This window comes from Macaca nemestrina, chromosome 1 (genome assembly GCF_043159975.1).
Source record: "Macaca nemestrina isolate mMacNem1 chromosome 1, mMacNem.hap1, whole genome shotgun sequence".
Classification (NCBI taxonomy): Eukaryota; Metazoa; Chordata; class Mammalia; order Primates; family Cercopithecidae; genus Macaca; species Macaca nemestrina.
The window spans coordinates 202571126-202593201 of NC_092125.1; the positions used below are offsets into that span (position 1 = coordinate 202571126).

The following is a 22076-nucleotide window of genomic DNA, read 5'->3' on the forward strand; positions in this document are numbered from 1 at the left end:
CCAGAGTGCTGGGATTACAGGTGTGAGCCACCGCACCTGGCCTTGCCTACATTGTTCTTATGTTTTTCTTCTTGCCACATTATTCTTTAATTTTTTTAATTGCTAATGAAGTTGAACTTCTTTCCATTGTATTTTATTTGTTGTATTATTCATATATATTATTTGTATTTTTCATATGCTTATTATTTGTAATTCATATCTGGTGCCAGAATGATCTTTAAAAAAAAAAATCTGGCCAGGCACGGTGGCTCACATCTGTAATCCCAGCACTCTGGGAGGCCGAGGAGGGTGGATCACTTGAGGTCAGGGGTTCGAGACCAGCCTGGCCAACATGGTGAAACCCCGTTTCTACTAAAAATACAAAAATTAGCCGGGCATGGTAGCATACACCTGTAGTCCCAGCTACTCGGGAGGGTGAGGCAGGAGAATTGCTTGAACCTGGGAGGCAGAGGTTGCAGTGAGCCTAAATCGCGCCACTCCACTCCAGTCTGGGCAACAGAGAGAGACTCGGTCTCAATAAATAAATAAATAAATAAATAAATAAATAAATAAATAAAATTTTTAAAAATATCTAATCATGCTCTTGGTTAACACTTTTAGAGCTTCTCCACTGCCTGAGAATAAAGACCCAGCTCCCTAACTGATCCACAAAGTCCCACACAGTCTGACTCCAGCTGCTTCTGGCCCTTTTGTTTGGACAACTCAGTTTCCAGAAACAGCCATGTGACTTCTCTCCTCCTGGCTCTGGCAGTTATAAACATCACCTCCTCTCTGATGACTTTCAGGCTCACCTCCACCATGCATCCCTCATGAAATCACTTGCTTATAGGGCCAGCTTCGTGGGTGTATGACCTTGCAGAGGAACCCTACGGTTAAGAAGGGCCCGGACTGGTTTGATGCTCTGCTGTCACTGTTTTGAAATTCATATTAAATTTTGGACAAGGGGTTCTGCATTTTCATCTGCACTGGGACCTGCCAATTATGTAGCAGGTCCTGCTGGTTTACCTTGTGCTTCTCACAGAGGATGAGACACCCTTGACCTCAGGGTCAGTCCCACCCCCTCTTGTATCCCCAGTGCCTGGCAGGAACCACATGAAAGCCTAAATTTTATGAATGAAATGAATGAATGAATGAAAACAAAGAAAGAATGATGGCATGAATTAAAGGAAGGAGTCTGTTATTCCTTGAAGAGTAAGGTAGGTGGAATTGCCAATGTAAACAAAAGTCAAAAAGGCATTCCAAGTAGAAGGAACGGCACCCATGGGCAAGAATTCACTGTGGGCAGGGCTAGGAGGCCCTGGGATTGTGGTTGTACCAGCATCAGTCGAACAGCCAGAATCTGGAGGAAGTGGGAGGGGTGGGGCCATGACTGATCTCTGGAAGGAGCTGTTTCCCTGACCCCAGTCAGGGAGAAAGCCCTGGAATCTAGAAGAGGAAGTTCTAATTAGTGCCCTCAAAGGGACTTCTCCTGTCACTGGGGGTAGCAAGCAGTCAGGCCAGGAAGTTAAGGGGGGTCAACGGGACGGCTTGACTCAGGGTTGGGGCATCAAAGCTTGATGATCTTAATGACCCCAATTAAAGTGCCTTTGCACTACCTGGCCTCTGACTTGGGGTCAATGCCTCCTGCCCACCCCGCATTTAGTTTAAAGGGTTTCGCTGGGCCCTAGGCCCTTCCTTGGTGTCCTCCCCAACATTCCAGAAAGTGGATGGTCATCAGGGTCCCAGGACCAGTGAGACTAGTGGGAGATTAGAGGCAGCCCCTCAATGGGTGCCCTAGCCACCCATGGAGATAGAAAGATAATGACCCCTTGGGGTTTATGGGCATACGGCTTGGCCTTCCCCAAGCAAGGGAAGAAGCCCAATGGCTGCAAACCCCTTAAGGGGTTTTAGATTGCCAACCTGGGTCCATCCACCCTTCCCCTCACCTCCTTCCACTCTCTCCTCTTCATTCCTGCCCTCCTAGCCATAGAGGCTTCCTTTCCATCTCTTGACCACATCAAGTTCATTCTTGTCTCAGCCTTTGCACATGCTGTTTCTTACTGCTTGCAACACTCATCCCCCAGATCTAGGCATGACTGCTTCTCATTAGGCAGGTCTCAGCTAGAAGACCAATTCCTCCCTGAAGAAGTCAACCCTTCTGCACCCCACGGCCTTGCTTAATTTTCAGACTGAGTTGGAATCCTACCTCTATTAGCTACTAGCTTGGGCAAGTTACAGAGCCTCCCTGTGCCTCTGTTTCCTCACCTATATAATGACAATAACAGCAGCATTTATATCATTATGCTGTTGGAAGTACTAAATGAGATGACACAGGGCCTGGCACATAGTAGGGCTCCATGCATATTAAGTACTATGACAATCACTGTCTGCCCCCTGGAGGTCACTTTGGGAGAAGAGACTGTGTCAGCCTGCACAGAGCTATAACCCCAGGGCCTAAAACAGTGCTACATAAAAGGCACTCCAGAAATAGGTATCTAAATCATTGATGCATTTGTTTCTCTCTCGGTATTTTCCCTTTTGCCACTCTCTCTCGCCCAATTCAAGCAGATTGTCTGTTAGGCAAACAAGAGGCTTCCCAGGCTGGAAGGGGAGGAAAGATGGAGTGAATGGTAACTGCAGACACACCTCTGGCTCTGCAGATGGTGGCCAGAGCCCAGTGACCAAATGACCCTGAGCTGTACTGTGAACCCAACTCCGCAGAACAATTCTTGCCTTTCTAGTAATGCCCAGAAGAAGCAGAGAGAGAGAGATGTCAGCCCCAGAAGAGCCACTCAGAGCAAAAAGGACAATGGGTGTTGCAAGGTGACCCATTTAGAAAACATGCCTGAGAACACATATGGACCTACCAAGCCTTAGCTGCACATAAATTTATCTCTCATCCCAGCTTAGACACAGCTCCGGATTGAAAAGAAAGAAAGTTCTACCTCTTATACCCGTAAGTCAATCACACCTGGCGCTCAAATAAAAAGTTCCCGTATGGCTCCTCACTGAGAGCCTCTCAGAGCCTCAGTTCTGCCAGTGTAAGGTGAAGGCAGTTCCATCTCTCTCCTACGATGCTTGTGCAGGTTTCAATCATGAAAAAAGTTCCCAAGGGCCAGGCGAGTAGGCTCACACCTGTAATCCCAGCACTTTGGGAGGATGAGATGGGAGGATCGCTTGAGCCCAGGAGTTGGAGACCAGCCTGGGTAACAAAGTAAAACCCTGCCTCTATAAAACAATAAAAAATTAGCCATTATGGAGCCGCATGTGGTCCCAGCTACTTGGAGGCTGAGGCAGGAGGATTGCTTGAAGCCAGGAAGTGGAGGCTGTAGTGAGCAACGATCGCGGTACTGCACTTCAGCCTGGGATACAGAGCAAGGCCCTGTCTCAAAAAGAAAAGTTCCCAAGGACTTGCTGTGCTACCTTTTTTAATCCTTTCAACAACCCTGTGAAATAAGAACTATGATCTCTGCTTTAAAATAAGGAAACCGAGGCACAAAGTGATTGTGTAACCAGGTGAGTTTGAGTAGCTGGTCCAAGACTGAAGCTCAGGTCTAACCCCAGGCCGCGCCACCCTTCCTCTCTACGCAGAAAAAGAGGGTAATCAGATGTGTGACGATGTTTGGTAAATGGCAAAGACGCTGATATGGGGTGACAGAAGGCCGGGCAGGCACGGTGGCTCACGCCTGTAATCCCAGCACTTTGAGAGGCCGAGGCAGGCGGATCACTTGAGGTCAGGAGTTCAAGACCAGCCTGGCCAACATCGTGAAAACCCATCTCTAATAAAAATACAAAAATTAGCTGGGCGTGGTGGCGGGAGCCTGTAATCCCAGGTACTCTCGAGAGGCTGAGGCAGGAGAATGGCTTGAATCCCGGAGGCAGAGGTTGCGGTGAGCCGAGGTCGCACCACTGCATTCCAGCCTGGGTAAGACAGCGAGACAGCGAGACTTTTTTTTTAAGACAGCGAGACTCCGTCTTACAAAAAAAAAAGAAAAGAAAGAAAGAAAGGAAGAAGAAGAAGAAGAAGAAGAAAGAAGAAGAAGAAGAAGAAAGAAGGGGAAGAAGAAGGGGAAGAAGAAGGGGAAGAAGAAGAAGGGGAAGAAGAAGAAGGAGAAGAAGAAGAAGGAGAAGGAGAAGAAGGAGAAGGAGAAGAAGGAGAAGAAGGAGAAGAAGGAGAAGGAGAAGAAGGAGAAGAAGGAGAAGAAGGAGAAGGAGAAGGAGAAGGAGAAGAAGGAGAAGAAGAAGGAGAAGGAGAAGGAGAAGAAGAGGAAGAAGAGGAAGAGGAAGAGGAGGAAGAGGAGGAAGAGGAGGAAGAGGAGGAAGAGGAGGAAGAGGAGGAAGAGGAAGAGGAAGAGGAAGAGGAAGAAGAAGAGGAAGAAGAAGAAGAAGAAGAAGAAGAAGAAGAAGAAGAAGAAGAAGAAGAAGAAGAAGAAGAAGAAGAAGAAGAAGAACGAGGAGGAGGAGGAGGAGGAGGAGGAGGAGGAGGAGGAGGAGGAAGAAAGAAGAAGAAGAAGAAGAAGAAGAAGAAGTCAGGGCGGGGAGCGGCCCTGGACAGAGAGGGAATTAAGCATGTGTTGCTCAGCACCGGCCACTGTCCAGTGGAGGTGCAATGCCATGCCAGACAGAGCTGTGGCTCTGCACAGCCTGGCTCAGGGGGGCCTTCGCTGACACCAGTTGACAGGAAAAGAAGGAGGAGCCCGGCCCCCAGAGGTGGGGGAGGGACGCGCTTAGACGCCGGAAGAGTGCACATGACTGGTGTCAGGAGGTCTGCGTCAAGTGCCAGCTCTGTTTCTAGTTCTCAGGGTGACCTCCGGCTAGTTCCTCTCCTCTCGGGACACCTGTTTTCCCATCTCAAGTGCGGATGAATCAGGGCTGGGAGACTCCGGGAGCCCGCGCTCTCTCCTAGCTCGGCTCCGTAGTGCCCCCCGGTGGACAAACTAGTGCGTGCCAACCTCAGCTCTGAGAAGAAGACCCGCAGGAATTGCCCCTTCCGTCTTCACGCCGGGCCCTGGGTGCACGCAGGAGGCGCGCACATGCCTCATTTCCAGGGCCCAAGAGGAAGGTGAAGGTTCCGAGGAGAGCTGGGCGGGCGAGGAGAATCCCCAGGCTCTGGCTCTGACGCTTGTTTGCTGTGTGAATTTGCACTCACCTTCCTCTCTCTGGGCCGGCTTCCTTATCCCTAAGAAAGGAGTTAATAGGATGAGTCCTGACCTGGGAGCCATAAGACTTGGTTTTCAACCAAGTGAGTGAGCTTGTTAGTGAGCTTAAGCAAGTCCCTGCCCTACCCCGGGCCTTGGTTTCCCCATGTTCACAAGTTGAAGGCACCAAATGGCCTCAGGACCCTTCTGGCTCTGACATTCAGTAGTCCAAATGGGAACAATGTGTTTAGAGGATAAGAGGAGGTGCAAGGGACCCCAAGAAGAGTTTCTTGAGGTCTGGGAGATGATTTTTACTGGGTCAAAAATTATTAATATTTATAATTATAAATATTATATCATGGGGCCTCTGCTGTTGACAATGCCCCATGGGATGCCTTTGGCTGGGGACAAGTCCATCAGTGTATGAGAGCCGTTCGCACCAGCTAGCAAGAACAAATTGCTAAAGTTTCAGGCATTTTGCAAGTGGGCTGTTGAACAGTCATTGTTAAAATTAAATTGTATACTGGGCACAGCAGCTCACGCCAGTAATCCCAGCACTTTGGGAGGCTGAGGTGAGAGGAGGATCACTTGAGGCCAGGAGTTCCAGACCAGCCTGGGCAAAATAGCAAGACTTCCACTCTATTAAAAAATCATAATACCAGGTTGGGCAACATAGTGAGACCCTGTCTCTACAAAAAATTTTAAACATTAACAGGGTGTGGTGGTGCATGCCTATATTCTCAGCTACTCAGGAGGCTGAAGTGGGAGGATTGCTTGAGCCCAGGAGGTCAAGGCTGCAGTGAGCTGTGATCATGCCACTGCACTCCAGCCTGGATGACAAAGTGAGACCCTGTCCCCAAAAAATATATATCATCATAAAAATTTTTAAATTAAATTGCATACATTTACAATTAAATGAATTATATTAAAACAAAGATATTAAAAATCATCACTTCCTAATTATTTTACTATATTTCACTATCATCTATTCTCTTGAGGTTACCTACATCTTTTTTTTTTTCATTTTTATTTATTTATTTATTTTTGAGACAGAGTCTTGCTATTATACAGGCTGGAGTACAGTGGCACCATCTCAACTCACTGCAACCTCTGCCTCCCAGGTTCAAGCAATTCTCCTACCTCAGCTTCCCGAGTAGCTGGGATTACAGGTGCACACCACCACGCTGGGTTAATTTTTGTATTTTTAGTAGAGAAGGGGTGTCACCATGTTGGCCAGGCTGGTCTCGAACTCCTGACCTCAAGTGATCTACCCGCCTCAGCCTCCTAAGGTGCTGGGATTACAGGCATGAGCCCCTGCGCCCAGCCCTACATCTGTCGTTATCTGTATAGTGGAACTATGACATAATGATGTGCTTCTGCACATCTCTTCCTAACTTTTGGCTCCATGACATCATCACAGCAGCCTGAATCAGCCAAGTGGGGGTATTTACAACACAGAAATTGGTAAACAGTATATGGGGGCCAGGGGAAAATTTTCCCCTTTGCCCTCTGAAGGTTCATGGAAAAATCAGCTCACAAAAGGCAGAAAATTGGAGACAAGGCATACAAAAGTAATTATTAACATGTACATGGGAGCCTGCAGCATGAAGACCTGAAGAAAAACAGAAAATTGTTTGTTTTTATGCTTAGGTTCAACAAAGTCTAGACAGCCACGTAGAAATATGAGTGGATGAAAAGGCTATGATCAAATGTTAATAGACTGAATGAGGAAGCCCGGCAAGAACTTCTGCCTAGATTCTTCCTGGCCTCTCTAAGTGTTCATTCCTTCCTTCTGAATACGTGGCAGGATCCACTGTGGAATAAGGATCTTACCAGCTACAGTCAGGGTAGGTAAGATAACTTCTTTTCACACAGAAAGGTGGAGGAAAATCCAGAGTAATGTTTTTAGGTTTTATGGCTGGCTTTGGGGGAAAAGGGTTTTGTTTTCCATGAACTGTCTTGGGGAAAAGGGATACTAGCCTTGGGGAAAAGGGATTCTAGTTTCTATGGCTAGCCTTGAGGGAGAATGGGACAGAAAGACAAGAGGACAGGAGAAGGTCAAAGAAAAACTTTTGCTTCTGAGGCCTTCATTTTGGAGTATTGTTGTCTGAGTCCTGATAGGTACAAATAAGGAACTGATTTGTTGTTTTGCTGAATTGCAAGACTAAAGAAAGTGATAGACAAAATGTTAAAAGTGCAAATTAAACTTAATAGTTTGTCAAGTCTGGTGCTAAAGCTGAAAGAAGTTTCTGTTTAATGAATATATTTATAGAAGGGTGAAAAATATTATAACAGTAGGTTGGGCGCAGTGGCTCATGCCTGTAATCCCAACATTTTGGGAGGACGAGGCGGGTGGATCACTTGAGTTCAGGAGTTTGAGAGCAGCCTGGTCAAGATGGTGAAACCCTATCTCTACTAAAAATACAAAAAAAGGCCGGGCGCGGTGGCTCACGCCTGTAATCCCAGCACTTTGGGAGGCCGAGGCGGGCGGATCACGAGGTCAGGAGATCGAGACCATCCTGGCTAACACGGTGAAACCCCGTCTCTACTAAAAATGCAAAAAAAATTAGCCGGGCGAGGCGGCGGGCGCCTGTAGTCCCAGCTACTCGGGAGGCTGAGGCAGGAGAATGGCGTGAACCCGGGAGGCGGAGCTTGCAGTGAGCCGAGATCGCGCCATTGCACTCCAGCCTGGGCAACTAAGCGAGACTCTGTCTCAAAAAAAAAAAACAAAAAAACAAAAAAACAAAAAAACAAAAAATTAGCCAGGCGTGGTGATGCGCGCCTATAATCCCAGCTACTTGGGAGGCTGAGGCATGAGAATCACTTGAACCCAGGAGGCGGAGATTGCAGTGAGCCAAGATAAAGCCATTGCATTCCAGCCTGGGCAACAGAGCGAGACTCCTCTCAAAAAAAACAAAAGGAAAAGAAAAATATTATAACAGTAGATCCTGTAGCACATTTAATGACAATAAATTTATTAGGAAAATAATTAGCAGATTGGTATGCAATTCAATTTCAAATTCTGGTTGAATTGCAACCATAGGTTGGCTACAGATACGAGTTCAGCAAAAATTAACGAAAGCATTCTGCAAGAATCAATTGGCTGTATGGAATTTACTATCAAGTGTTTGTATATGGACCAGCATGGTGCCTCCCATTCATAATGCTAGTGCTTTGGGAGACCCATGCGAGAGGTTTGCTTGGGGTTAGGAGTTTGAGGACAGCCTGGGCAACATAGCAAGACCTTGTCTAAAAAAAAACTAAACAAACAAACAAACAAAAACTGTTTAAATGATCTGGGTGTCATGGTATGAGCCTACAGTCCCAGCACTCAAGAGGCTGAGGCCTGCTTGGATCAGGTAGGCATTCCTGGATCAGTCGGTCTCAGTTGCTTCTGAGGCCTTCATTTTGGGGTATCCCCTCCCGGAAGCTGGAGGGGCAGGAGTCAAAGCATACAAACATGGCCTCAGGGGCCACACCTAGTGGGGAGCAGCAACCCTCAGAGAAGGAGGGTGGGGCTCCCGAAGGTTTGTAATATTGAACTAAGTCATAAATGAGGCCCGCTGCATGCCCAGAACACACTGGCAGAGCAGGTTTCCTTGCATTCCCATCATTGAGAAAGCCCTCTGTCTAGGTTGGGTAACCAGCCGCCATGTGGACTGTCCATTATCTGACGGCGTACGCTATCAGTGGAAATGCCTTTATTACATATTTGACAATTTTGTCTGTAAAAAGGTAAAAAAGACTATGTCTCTCATGCAGACATCTTCCAAATATTGTGACTGTAGTGAAAGAAAATCATCTGTGTTCCTCCAGCCAAGTGACCATCCTGGGGACTCCTGGGACTCACCATGGACCCCAGTCAAAAAGACGCTGCATCATAATCATCTTTTTTCATCATTTCACAGAGGACCTGAGCTCCTCAGGGGCAGACCCTGGAACCACTGGGTTCACAGTGCCTGACATGCCCAGTACAGTCACATCAACAACTGACAGAGCATGCTGTCTGTAGCAGGTTAAAATCCCAGCTTCCTCTCCTACTAGCTGTGATCTTGCTCAAGTTACTTAACTTTTCTGTGCCTCAGCTTCCTTACCTATAAAATGGGGATAAAAAAATATTACCTACTTCAGGGCCGGGCGCGATGGTTCACGCCTATAATCCCAGCACTTTGGGAAGCCAAGGAGGGTGGATCGCCTGAGGTCAGGAGTTCGAGACCAGCCTGGCCAACATAATGAAACCCTGTCTCTACTAAAAATACATAAAATTAGCCAGGCATGGTGGCAGGCACCTGTAATTCCAGCTACTCTGGAGGCTGAGGCAGGAGAATCGCTTGAACCTGAGAGATGGAAGTTGCAGTGAGCCAAGATCGTGCCACTGCACTCCAGCCTGGGCAACAAGAGCAAAACTCTGTCTCAAAAAAAAATAAAAATTACCTACTTCATAGGGTTGTGGGATTAAATGAGTTAGTATTTATAAAGTGTTGGAACAGTGCCTGGCACATGGTAAATGTTCAACAAGTGTTAGGTGTTTTTTGTTGTTGTTGTTTGTTTGTTTTGAGACAGAGTTTCACTCTTATTGCCCAGGCTGGAGTGCAATGGCGTGATTTTGGCTCACTGCAACCTCCCTGCCTCCCAAGTTCAAGCAATTCTCCTGCCTCAGCCTCCTCAGTAGCTGGGATTACAGGCACCCACCACCACGCCTGGCTAATTTTTGTATTTTTAGTAGAGATGGGGTTTCACCATGTTGGTCAGGCTGGTCTCAAACTCCCGACCTCGGGTAATCCACCCACCTCGGCCTCCCAAAGTGTTGGGATTACAGATGTGAGCCACTGCGCCCAGCCAGGTATTATTATTGGCATCTTATCCTCAGCTGGGTCCCTGCACACACCCGGCCAGGTATTATTATTGGCATCTTATCCTCAGCTGGGTCCCTGCAGGCTGACTGGGTGGGTGGAAGAGCTGGCATTCCCCTCTCCTCTATCCTCCATGGCCAGCCCAGCAGGTAGGCTAATGTGCATTTGGGGGAGGGACTGTTTGGAGCAGGAGAGTAGAGGAGACCCCGGCAGCCCGAGGGAGGAGCGAGTGAAACAGCCCTGTGCCATGGTGGGATGCCTGGACCCATGCAGCCGGGAGGAACTCTGGCTCTAGGTGAGGCTCCGTGGTACTGGAGCTGATGTGAATGTATGTGTCTGGGGGTGGAGAGGTGGGTGTGCCCTCAGTGGTGATGGGTCTAGGGGAGTGAATATTTGTCCCTGGGTGAGTGTGTCTCTCTAGCAGGATGGTGTCTGTGGGACTGTGAGTCTCCAGGGGAATGGTTGGAATGTGTTAGGAGCAGAGCTAGCATCATTGGTGTGAAACCAACCTGTGTGGTCAAACAGAGCCCTCAGAATGGCCCTGCTCTTGGTTTAATAATCTGCTGTCATCATCTTGAAATTTTTTTTTTTTTTTTTTTGAGATGGAGTCTTGCTCTGTAGCCCAGGCTGGAGTGCAGTGGCGTGATCTCAGTTCACTGCAAGCTCCGCCTCCCAGGTTCAAGCAATTCTCCTGCCTCAGCCTCCCGACTAGCTGGGATTACAGGCTCAGCGCTATGCCCAGCTAATTTGTGTATTTTTAGTAGAGACGGGGTTTCACCATGTTGGCCGGGCTGGTTTCGAACTCCTGACCTCAAGTGATCCACCGACCTCAGCTTCCCAAAGTGCTGGGATTACAGGTGTGGGCCACCGCCCCCAGCCTTATCTTGAAATTCTTAATAATTGTTGAACAGGGGCTCGCATTTTCACTTTGCACTGGATCCTGCCAATTTTGTAGCCAGTTCTGTGTAGGGGCTGTGTGTGGACGGTCCACGCTGGGCCAGCTGCAGGCCTCTGCCCCAGTCTCTAATGCCAGGTATGTGGTGAGGGTATGTGGGTGAGGTCGTCCGTGTGGATGTGTCTGGGGCTGTGGATGGTGAGGTCGTCTGTGTGGATGTGTCTGGGGGTGTGGGTGAGGTCATCTGTGTGGATGTATCTGGGGGGGTGGATGGTGAGGTCGTCTGTGTGGATGTGTCTGGGGGTGTGGATGGTGAGGTCGTCTGTGTGGATGTGTCTGGGGGTGTGGGTGAGGTCGTCTGTGTGGATGTGTCTGGGGGTGTGGATGGTGAGGTCGTCTGTGTGGATGTGTCTGGGGGGGTGGATGGTGAGGTCGTCTGTGTGGATGTGTCTGGGGGTGTGGGTGAGGTCGTCTGTGTGGATGTGTCTGGGGGGGTGTGGGTGAGGTCGTCTGTGTAGATGTGTCTGGGGGTGTGGATGGTGAGGTCGTCTGTGTGGATGTGTCTGGGGGGGTGTAGGTGAGGTCATCTGTGTGGATGTGTCTGGGGGGGTGGATGGTGAGGTCGTCTGTGTGGATGTGTCTGGGGGGGTGGATGGTGAGGTCGTCTGTGTGGATGTATCTGGGGGTGTGGGTGAGGTCGTCTGTGTGGATGTGTCTGGGGGTGTGGATGGTGAGGTCGTCTGTGTGGATGTGTCTGGGGGTGTGGGTGAGGTCGTCTGTGTGGATGTGTCTGGGGGGGTGTGGGTGAGGTCGTCTGTGTGGATGTGTCTGGGGGTGGATGGTGAGGTCGTCTGTGTGGATGTGTCTGGGGGTGTGGGTGAGGTCGTCTGTGTGGATGTGTCTGGGGGTGTGGGAGAGGTCATCTGTGTGGATATGCCTGGGTATGTGCATGTCTGAGATGTCTCTTCTGGACTTGGGAACCAGAAAACCATGGTCTCTGAAGGGGTTCCCGAAATCATTAGAGAAACCTTACCTCACCCCCACCGCTCCAGACACAGGGGAAAGCTCTGTGCTCAGTTCCTCCCTGCACACCCTAACCTAATCTCATGCCCCTACAGCTGGACCTCTTTGTTACTGCGGAATTCCAACCCCCTTATCTGCTGCTCCTGTCCGACTGCACCCCTATCCTGTGTGGAAAAGATGGAATGGTTAACTGGAGACTTCTGAGATTAACAAATCCTGAGCAGAGCGCAGGACAAGCAGAGAGAAAAAAGGAAAGGGAATACAAGCTGGCTAAGCTCCCATTGTGTTATCTGTTTCCACACCTTGCAGGGATGTGGAAGGGCTATCTCCCTGCTCCCCAGACAAAGCTACTCCCTGTACCTTCTATTAGAGCTTCCTGTGAGGAGAAGCTGGAATAGATGGTCAGCAGTCCCAGTTTTCATCCCGTCTGTGTCCCCAACCCATTCTGGGACCCTGGACAACTGGTCTTCCCACATCCAGCCTATTTCCCCATCTATAAACCAAAAAAGTTGGAGGTTCCTTCAGCACTCCCACCTGACTTTTGGTTTTCTACACCATCTTTGACAACCACTCCTGGCTCTGCACAACAGGACTGTGACCCTCACCCTGGGCCAGCTGCAGGCCTCTGCCCCAGTCTCTGATGCCAGGTGCAGTCACCGACTCCTGGGTCTGGGAGCATTTAGTCCCATTAGACAGATGGAGAAAATGTGGCCCCAGGAGGGGACCACACGCAGTAACTTAGTGGCAGGGCCCAGGTTCAACCAATCTTCCTACCAACCCTCCCTCCAAGGCTTGGCTGCTGCGGCCACCATCACTGGCTCTGAACTATAAGCAAGATGCTGTCTCTTGGGAAACTCAGCACCCACAACACAATCTCTGCCCCTATCCCCACTCCTATCATTCTACTAGTCACAAATGAGAAAGGGCATTCATCCCTCACTGTACTGATGGAGAGACTGAGATCCGAATGGAGAAACTGAGATCCAGAGAGATACAGTGGCTACTCTAGATCATTTAGCCAGGAGCCTCCTGGCTTCAATCTCGTGGCTCCCCAGAAACGCATTTCTTCTTTTCCCAACCCCCTACTAAAGACCTCAATCCCTGCTAAGCATCCAGAGGCTCTGGAATCTGAGGGCTCTCTCTGGGCCCCTCCCCCATCCCAAGGGATCCAGGGCGAGACCACTGTGTCTGTGTGGGGTGGGGCTGGGGTGAGTGGTGCTATTTCCCAGTGATTGAAAGAAAACCTCAAGAGGGGCACTGCTTGCTCTTTGCAAGTTGACTGGACACCCATTCCCACCCAGGCTGCAGAAAGGACATGCGGAGGTAGTGGGGACGGGACAGCAGGCAAGGGAGGGATAGCCAAACCTGCTTGAGGCCCAGAGAGCAGGGCTTCCATTCTTTAAATTGGCCTCCCCAGACCCTCCAGGACCATATAAGTGGGTTCCAGCACCCTTCCTGGCTTCCACCAGTGAAGATCCCTTTTATTTCCTGGACTTCCACCTAAGAATTTGGGTTTGTTTTTTTTTTTTTTTGAGATGGAATCTCGCTTTGTCGCCCAGGCTGAAGCGCAGTGGCACGATCTCGGCTCACTGCAAGCTCCGCCTCCCCGGTTCACACCATTCTCCTGCCTCAGCCTCCCGAATAGCTGGGACTACAGGCACCTGCCACCACGTCCGGCTAATTTTTTTGTATTTTTTTAGTAGAGACGGGGTTTCACTGTGTTAGCTAGGATGGTCTCAGTCTCCTGACCTCATGATCTGCCCGCCTTGGCCTCCCAAAGTGCTGGGATTACAGATATGAGCCACTGTGCCCGGCCAGAATTTGTGTTTTTTTGAGACAGAGTCTCACTCTGCTGCCCAGGCTGGAGTGCAGTGGCATGATCATGGTTCACTGCAACCTCGACCTGGGCTCAAGTGATCCTCCCACTCAGCCTCCCAAGTAGCTACAACTACAGGCACGTGCCACCATGCCCAGCTAATTACTTAACTTTTTTTTTGTAGAGATGAGGGTCTCACTTTGTTGCCCAGGTGGGTCTCAAACTCCTGGGCTCAAGCGATCCTCCCACCTCAGCCTTCCAAAGTGTTGGAAATACAGCCATGAGCCACCACACCTGGCCTAAGAATTTGTTTGAAGATAGGGTTTAATGGAGTAAAAATAGCCCTCAAACCACAGCCATGAACTCATTTTACTCAGATGGGGAAAGAGTTTTAGAGGATAAGTGGTTTGTCCCAGTTAGCACAGCAAGGCACTGAGGGAGCCCTAATGGGACCCACACTCCTGTCTCCCAGCTGCCCCTCCTTCTTCTCAAGGCTGCCTTTCAGATCCTCCTGTAAGCAGGGCCTGGGTGGGGAGGCTTCATGAAGGCTCAGTGGGGGACCAAGTCTGGGGTTCAGACAACAAAATGACAGCAGACCTGTTTTCGGTGGAGGCTTATACTGTGGTCTGCCCTGAGAAGAGGACAGAGAGATGAATAAGGCACAGCACCTACCCTCAGCAAGCTCCCCATCTGCGCCTGAATATGGGGAGAATGGGTTCCCACAAAGCTAATTCTAGACACCTCCCCTTTCACTCTAAGTTTTCATTTTCCTTAGCCATGAGCCCTCAATCTTACCATTCTGCCTTTCTCCTGATGTCGCTGTCCTCCTCCCTCTTGTTTCCTTCCACCCGTCCTTTACCTCCCACATTACTCTCTTATCCCACCCTATTTTACAACCAGTAGCCTGGGGAAAAGAGCATAGCTCGAATGAGGAAGAAGGCAGAACAGTCAGTCATGGCTCAGCTGGACTGAGCTGCAGTGCTTCTCCTTCTGGGGAAGGGGTGCACTGTCATCTGCTACTGACACATCCCTCCAAGGCACTCAGCCCTGCAGGGAGCAACCTGATACTATGACTGACATCTAATCTTCACACTCACTTTGCAGGAAGGCAAGGAGAAGTAATCCCAGCCTCCAGATGGAAAGATCAAAGCCCAGAGAAGGTCAGTGGTGGTTGGAGGCCTGAGATCACACAGCAGCCAAGTCTGGAGTCACTAGTCAAGGCGACCTTGACTAGTCACCCAATCTCCCCTTCCCTTCTCTTCCAAGTGACCTTGATTAGCCACCCCACCTCGCCTTCCCTGCCCCACCATGGCCCTGGGAGATCTGTTGTCCTGTGAGGGAAAGGGGCTCCAGGCTGGGCTGCATCTGAAGCCCCTAGATCCAGAGACATCATTTCTTGGGCCATCTATCCTTGAATTATCTCTAAAATCCACCTTCCTTTCTTTTCCCAGGACCCCCATACCCTGCTCCCAGCATTCTCTGCCTCAGCTAGCCATGGGGATTGAGAGAATTGGGCTAAAGGGCACAGCTCATAGTCCTGGATGCCCTAGCCAGACATCTGCCCCACTGTGGATACCTCAGTGATTCCTGGGGAGTCAGGCAACACCTGTTCCCAGAGCCCCCACTTCTCTTAGAAACAGAAACCAGCTCTGGGCCTCACTATGTGCCAGGATCTATGTAAGCACTTGCTTTGTGTTAGCTCACTGTACCCTCAGAGGAGGCAACTGAGGCACGAGAGAGGGCGAGTAATCTGCCTGAACAGATGGTAAGTGGTTAAGGCAGGACTTAAACTCAGAAATCTGATTTCAGAGACTTTTTTTTTTTTTTTTTTTTTTTTTGAGACAGAGTCTTGCTCTGTCACCCAGACTGGAGTGCAGTGGTGCGATCTTAGCTCACTGTATAGCCTCTGCCCTCTGGGTTCAAGTGATTCTCCTGCCTTAGCCTCTCAAGTAGCTGGGATTACAGGCATGCACCACCATGCCCAGCTAATTTTTGTATTTTTAGTAGAGACGGGGTTTCACCACGTTGGCCAGGCTGGTCTCGAACTCCTAATCTCAAGTGATCCACCTGCCTCGGCCTCCCAAATTGCTGGGATTACAGGTGTGAGTCACCACGCCTGGCTCAGAAACTTTTAACCACTGTATCAGAGACCTCCAGTACCCTGATATCTACTCTCTCCCTTTTCTAGAGTAAAAAGCAGTCCAGAATAATCACTGTATTTCCTAGTCTCACTTGCATCTAGATGTAGCCGAGAGAGAAGAGATGTGTGCAGTGGCCAGGCCATGCCTTTAATTAGGAGTGTGTCCTCTTCCCTTTCCCCCTCTCTCTAGTTGCAGTGTGGGCATGGGTGAGCCCTGCTGGACCGTGCAGTCTGGATAGCTGCCACAGCCTCCTAACCGAAATCTTCCATGCAGCCTCCACACAGCAGACAGGGAACTCTTCCCATAATACAAGTCAGATCATGAAGGTCCCCTGCCCGAAACCCTCCATTACTCTCAACTGCTTTCAGAAGGAAGGCCAGACTCCTGGATGATGAGCAAGATCTTCTCCTGTGTGACCTACATTATCTTTCCATTCTCATCACTTGCTATTTTTATCTTCTGCCGTCACCCCAGGGCAATCATCAGGAAAATCTCATCCTCTCTCAACAAATCCTTCTCCTCTGCCTTCCCAATTCCCCTCCCCATATGTGGTGGACGCCTATGTGCCTATCCTTCAAGACCCAGTCCAAAGAGTGCCTCCTGTATGAAGCCTTTCCTGACTTTCCTGGCAGAGTGGGGGGCTCCCTCCTCTGGTATTCCATGGTATAGAGACAGCCCTATGTGATAGTAATAGCCTTTCTGTATTGTCACAGTCTGTAGAAAAGTCCATCTCTCCCATGGGCAGGGACCAAGTCTAGGTCATCTGTCGGTTATCCTCCGTACTCTCCATGAGGCCAGGAATCAGACTAGTGACAGTCAAGTTCAATGAGTGACTGACAGAGAGAGAAAATGTGTGTGAATGGCCCAATCTGGCTAGAGACCCAGGCCAAGGAGACAGAGGACATCTATAAATAGTCCCATCCCCGGGCCCCAGATCAGGCCTGGTGCCCAGATAAACTGATCCTGGGTGAGGGGACAGGGGCCCAGAATGGGCGGGTACAGACTGAAGACTGAAGAAGAGTCCTCTGGAGTCTGTTAGGAGGAGGAGATGGGCCTTGCCTGACTATTGGCAGGCGGACCTGGTGGTCAGACCTCAGTGATCCTCAGGGACCAGTGAATATTCCAGGCTGGGGCTGAGCATCACCTGCTCCCTTGGCCCCACTTATAGGGCAAAGGGGAGCCTGCCAGCCTACTCACTGATGAAAAGGCAGAGACACTGGAAAAGTTTATCCTCTCTCTGCTCTGGTCCCACCTCACCCTCTCCCCTACTTGGAAGTTCCTTTCCTGAACCAGCAACTGCCAAAGCTTGAGGGATTAAATAGATCATCTGGCCCAACCTCGTAACATAGAGTTGGGAACACTGAAGAAAAGAGACTGGCCCAAGGTCACAGAGAAGGCAGGGTGAACACTGTCACAGGGAGAGCCAGTGTAGAATAATGGTTAAGCCATGAGCTCTAGAGCCAGTCTACCTGAGTCCAAATCCTGGCTGTCACCTGTACATCAGGGATGAGAATAGTACCTGCCTCACTAGGTTTTATTGTCAGGGTGACGCGAGTTGAAAGACAAAAAGCTGCTAAGTCCGGTGCAGTGCTCAGGGAGTGATGCACCAATGTTAGCCACAATTTTCTGCACCACGCTCATAGCACACAAAGCTTCTCTATACCCACAATCTCGTTTATTCTCTTGAAAGGTTAGACATTACTATCCTTATCACACAGAGGAGGAAACAGGCACAGAGAGACTGACTTGCCCAAGTTCACTCAGGTGTCATGTCTCCCAATTTTCCTTGGTGGTCTTTAAACCTCCTCCCCATTTCCTCTAACAGATCATAAACTGGCTCACCAGTGGTGGGAGAAGAATTGGTAGCCAGACATATACCAGCCTATGATTCCTGGTGCTGTCTGGGCTTTTTTTTTTTTTTTTTTTTGAGACAGAGTCTTGCTCTGTCGCCTAGGCTGGAGTATAGTGTCATGATCTTGGCTCACTGCAACCTCTGCCTCTCGGATTCAAGTGATTCTCCTGCCTCAGCCTCCCGAGTAGCTGGGATTACAGGTGCCCGCCACCACGCCTGGCTAATTTTTTTGTATTTTTAGTAGAGTCAGGGTTTCACCATGTTAGCCAGACTGGTCTTGAACTCCTGACCTCAACTGATCTGCCCCCCTTGGCCTCCCAAAGTGCTAGGATTACAGGCGTGACCTGGACTATGTTTACTCCTGCACAGGGTGATCCCATGCTAAGAAGGACAGCCTTCTCCATCTGACTTTATCTCTTCCTGACTCTGATCCTATCCCTCTAACCTCATGGTCCTCCCATTGCCAACCTTTACAAGGAGAAATCTTTCACCCTGGGCTCCAGTCCTGGTCACCCCCAGCCCACCCAGTCCTTCCTGCAAATGGGCTCCTTCCTTTTCCTGTCCGGTGTCTTTGTTTACTACAGAGTCCTGGGTTGCTGCCCCATCAACCAACCCGGACAACTCCCAAGATCTCAGCCCAAGCCAGGCTGACAGTGTTGGCTTTGTACTTGCTTCCTGGAACACATCTGGCCTCAGACTCCTGAGGCCAAGATACACTCTCTGCCAGCCACTCTGCCATGGCTTGCCAGCTCTCCTCACCCAGGGACAACAGTGGTCATCTGTCCACACCAGCCAGGCTCGTCAGGCCTCTGGGAGCTGCTTGAATCCTTCCACAATCTTGGGTAAGCTGTTCCTGAATATAATGCACTATGAGGCATGACTACTGGTCCATCTGTTTGGTGCCAAAAGAGGAGATGGAGGCCAGGCCACATGGCACATAAGCATGCTTGAGACCTCATGGTGATGTGAAGTGCCATTTTATAAACCTAAGGTTTACCTTTCTAATTATACTTTACCTAATCCAATATTAGAGACTATTTAGATTTTTGCAGAGGCAACCTTTTTTCATTTGAGAGAAAAGGAAACTGAAGTTTGAGGAGGGAGCCAGGATCAGCCCCAGGTATGGGGCCTGGTTTAATGACTCTCTGGGAATAGCCCTAGCCCTGTGCCTGCAAAAAAGCTGCTGTTAAGATCCAGACTACACTCATGCTTTCCAAAGCGCAATTCTCACTTGGGAGTACTTGGGGCCCCACCACACACAGGAAATGTCCCAGGCTACTAGCCCTCAGGGATGGAGTGAGAAAGAGGACACAAAACAGGATACTTTGGCAGGAGGAAAGTTGAGAGTAGTAGAGAAGGAGATGGTGATGGTGTCAGAATTTCAAAACAGAGAACACTGCAAGAACAAGTGACTTTCTTTTCTCCGGAGAGACTGTTTGTCCACTCCACAAATACGTACCAGGTCCTGTGCACAGCAGGGAGCAACACAGACTGGGTCTCAGCCCTCTAAGGGCCTCCGGTGTAATCGCAAAGACAGACTCTGAAACAAACATCAAAGCAGGATAGGAAAGGTCAGGGAAGATGGGGCTACCCAGAAGCAGGATAGTTACGCTGAAAGCTGAAAAATGAGTAGGAGTTGACCGGGCGTGGTGGTTCATGCCTGTAAACCTAGCACTTTGGGAGGCTGAGGCAGGTGGATCACTTGAGGTCAGGAGTTGGAGACCACACTGGTTAACATGGTGAAACCCCATCTCTACTAAAAATACAAAAATTAGCTGGGTGTGGTGGCAGGTGCCTGTAATCCCAGCTACTCAGGGGACTGAGGCATGAGCATCGCTTGAACCTGGGAGGCACAGGTTGCAATGAGCTGAGATTGCACCATAGAACTCCAGCCTGGGTGACAGAGCGAGACTGTCTAAAAAAAAAAAAAATTATTTTAAAAAGATTTTTTGAAAAAGAAAAAAGGAGTTAATGAAAAGACTGTAGGGGTGAGGAAGAGCACTGTTGGCAAACATAAAGAGAGAAACATGGTGCCCCCTCAATGTACAAAAAGGTCAGAGTGGCTGCAGTGTGTGTGGAAAGCTGGGAGAGCCAGGTAGGGGCTAGAGTATGTGGGCTGTGAGGCTGTGGGTTTTGGCTATGGCATCATGTCAAAGAAAGTGGGTCTGGTGCCAAGGACCACAGGCAGCCAAGGAAGGAGGCTGGAAGAGAGAAAACATAAACCAGGTACACCTGTCCCAGCTACTGGAGAGGCTGAGGCAGGAGGATCACTTGAGGCCAGGAGTTGGAGAAACATCCTTTGTGCTGCATTCCTCAATTTGTCTTTCCCTAGCTTCACAGAGTCCTTGGGAGGCTGGCTAGGTGAGGATAGTGATAATGCTCTTTGCAGATTCAGAAACTGAGACCCAGTGAGATCACGACTTGCCCGAGGTCACACAGCTGTTGTATACATATGGCAAGATTGGAACCCAAGTCTCACTCCAGAGCCGCTAAAGCTAGAGGGGTAGATTCTCTCCTTCACTCACTCATTTGTTCATTCATTCAATATACTGTACCTGTCTACAGCCATAGCACCCTGAATGCGCCCCATCGTGTCAATATACTATACCTTAGTCTCCACCAGGAACTTTTCTTAAAAAGGATTTCAGTAACAAATTAGACCAAGGAAATAGATGAGACCAGCTATAGAGTCTCGTCTTCCTTCTGTCAGCAACAGGGAGAGGCTGGTTTCTGAGAAGACAGATTGCCCCTCCCCACTGAGGTACCCCCCTCTCCCCCAGGGCAGGAAGGGTCATTGTTCTCATTTCAGAGAGCATTCTGCCACAGGCAGCAGTTTCTTAGAAGCAAATTGGTGTTGAGTAAACCTCTGCCATCATTTGTTCTCTCCAGCCCACAGTATCTAGAACTCTTGGGGAACAAGGAAGCAGATTTCCTAGTGGCAGAAAGAACACTCCACTCCACCCACTGTGGCTCCAGCCCCCCTGCACTGTGAGCTAAATGAGAGCAGGGCGCTCTCCTGTTCACCCTGGATCCCCACTGAGCCCAGCACAGTGCCTGGCCATAGGAGGTGCTCAATTAAGATTGGTAGAATGAATGAATATTTAAAGAGCGAGAAAGGGTAATATGAGGAAACTCATGTCCAAGATCTGAAGGCCACTCTGTGACCTCAATGAGGAGGAGTTGGCCATATACTTGAATCCTATCCTACTGATTCAGGGTCTCAAAGGGCCTTGGCTTACTCAAATATCCTAGGGAAAAGAACTGGAAGAAGGAAAGGAGAAAGGAGTTACCATTCCTTCAATATTAGTGCATGGTAAGCTTTCCATTTGTTATCTCTTTTAATCCTCCTGACAACGCTGAGAAGTTGATGGCCTTCCTCTATTTGGGAGAAAACGAGACTCAGAAGGGGGAAAGGGAGCTTGTTTTAGGTCTTTAGCTAGTAAGTGCAGCCCCTGGAATTTAGAATCAGGGCTCCTTCCAAAGACATTGAATCTGAAGATGTCAGAGGCATTCTTCCTTTTTTTTTTTTTTTGAGATGGAGTCTTGCTCTGCTGCCCAGGATGGAGTGCAGTGGCGCTATCTCGGCTCACTGAAAGCTCCGCCTCCTGGGTTCACACCATTCTCCTGCCTCAGCCTCCCGAGTAGCTGGAACTACAGGCGCCCACCACCACACCCGGCTAATTTTTGTATTTTTTTTTTTTTAGGAGAGACGGGGTTTCACCATGTTAGCCAGGATGGTCTCAATCTCCTGACCTCGTGATCCACCCACCTCGGCCTCCCAAAGTGCTGGGATTACAGGCGTGAGCCACCATGTCTGGCCTATGTCAGAGGCATTCTAACCAGAGTGACTCCATCTTGAATAGAGGCTGGGTAAAATGAAGCTGAGACCTGGTTGGGATGCATTCCCACATGGTGAAACATTCTTAGTCACAAAATGTTTACAGTTAAGGGAACAGGTTAATAATGTTTACTAAACAGACATTTCTTTGCTTCTCTAATAAACTTGCTTTTACTTTATTCTGTGGATTTGCCCCAAATTCTTTCTTGTGTGAGATGCAAGAACTCTCTCTTGGGGTCTGGATTGGGACCCCTTTCTGGTAAACAAAGACACATGGACCAAGGGCATAAAAAGAAGGGATGTCTAAGACTTGCTGGTCCCATGGCAGGCAGAGGCAGAAAGAGCCCTACCATCATTACCAGCAAATGGGAAAAGTTCCCAGTTGCAGATACTAGGGGTGGGATGGGGCGGGGGTAGTCAGCATCCATAGACTTAGACCCTGAAGAGGCAAAAAAGGAGGGCCATGTGCTTGGGTCAGCAAAGCTTCTAGCTCAGCTTCTTCAGCCTCTAGCTCTTTCCTGGTGCCAGTAGCACATTCTCT

At 49.4% G+C, this 22076-nt stretch overlaps 1 protein-coding gene across 1 annotated transcript in view; it reads right to left on the reverse strand.

Annotated features, from left to right (window-relative positions):
* LOC105494607 (zinc finger CCHC-type containing 17) overlaps nucleotides 1–22076 on the reverse strand; it is a 162390-nt gene that overhangs the window by 62485 nt on the left and 77829 nt on the right. The gene's annotated exons all lie outside the window — the stretch shown is intronic.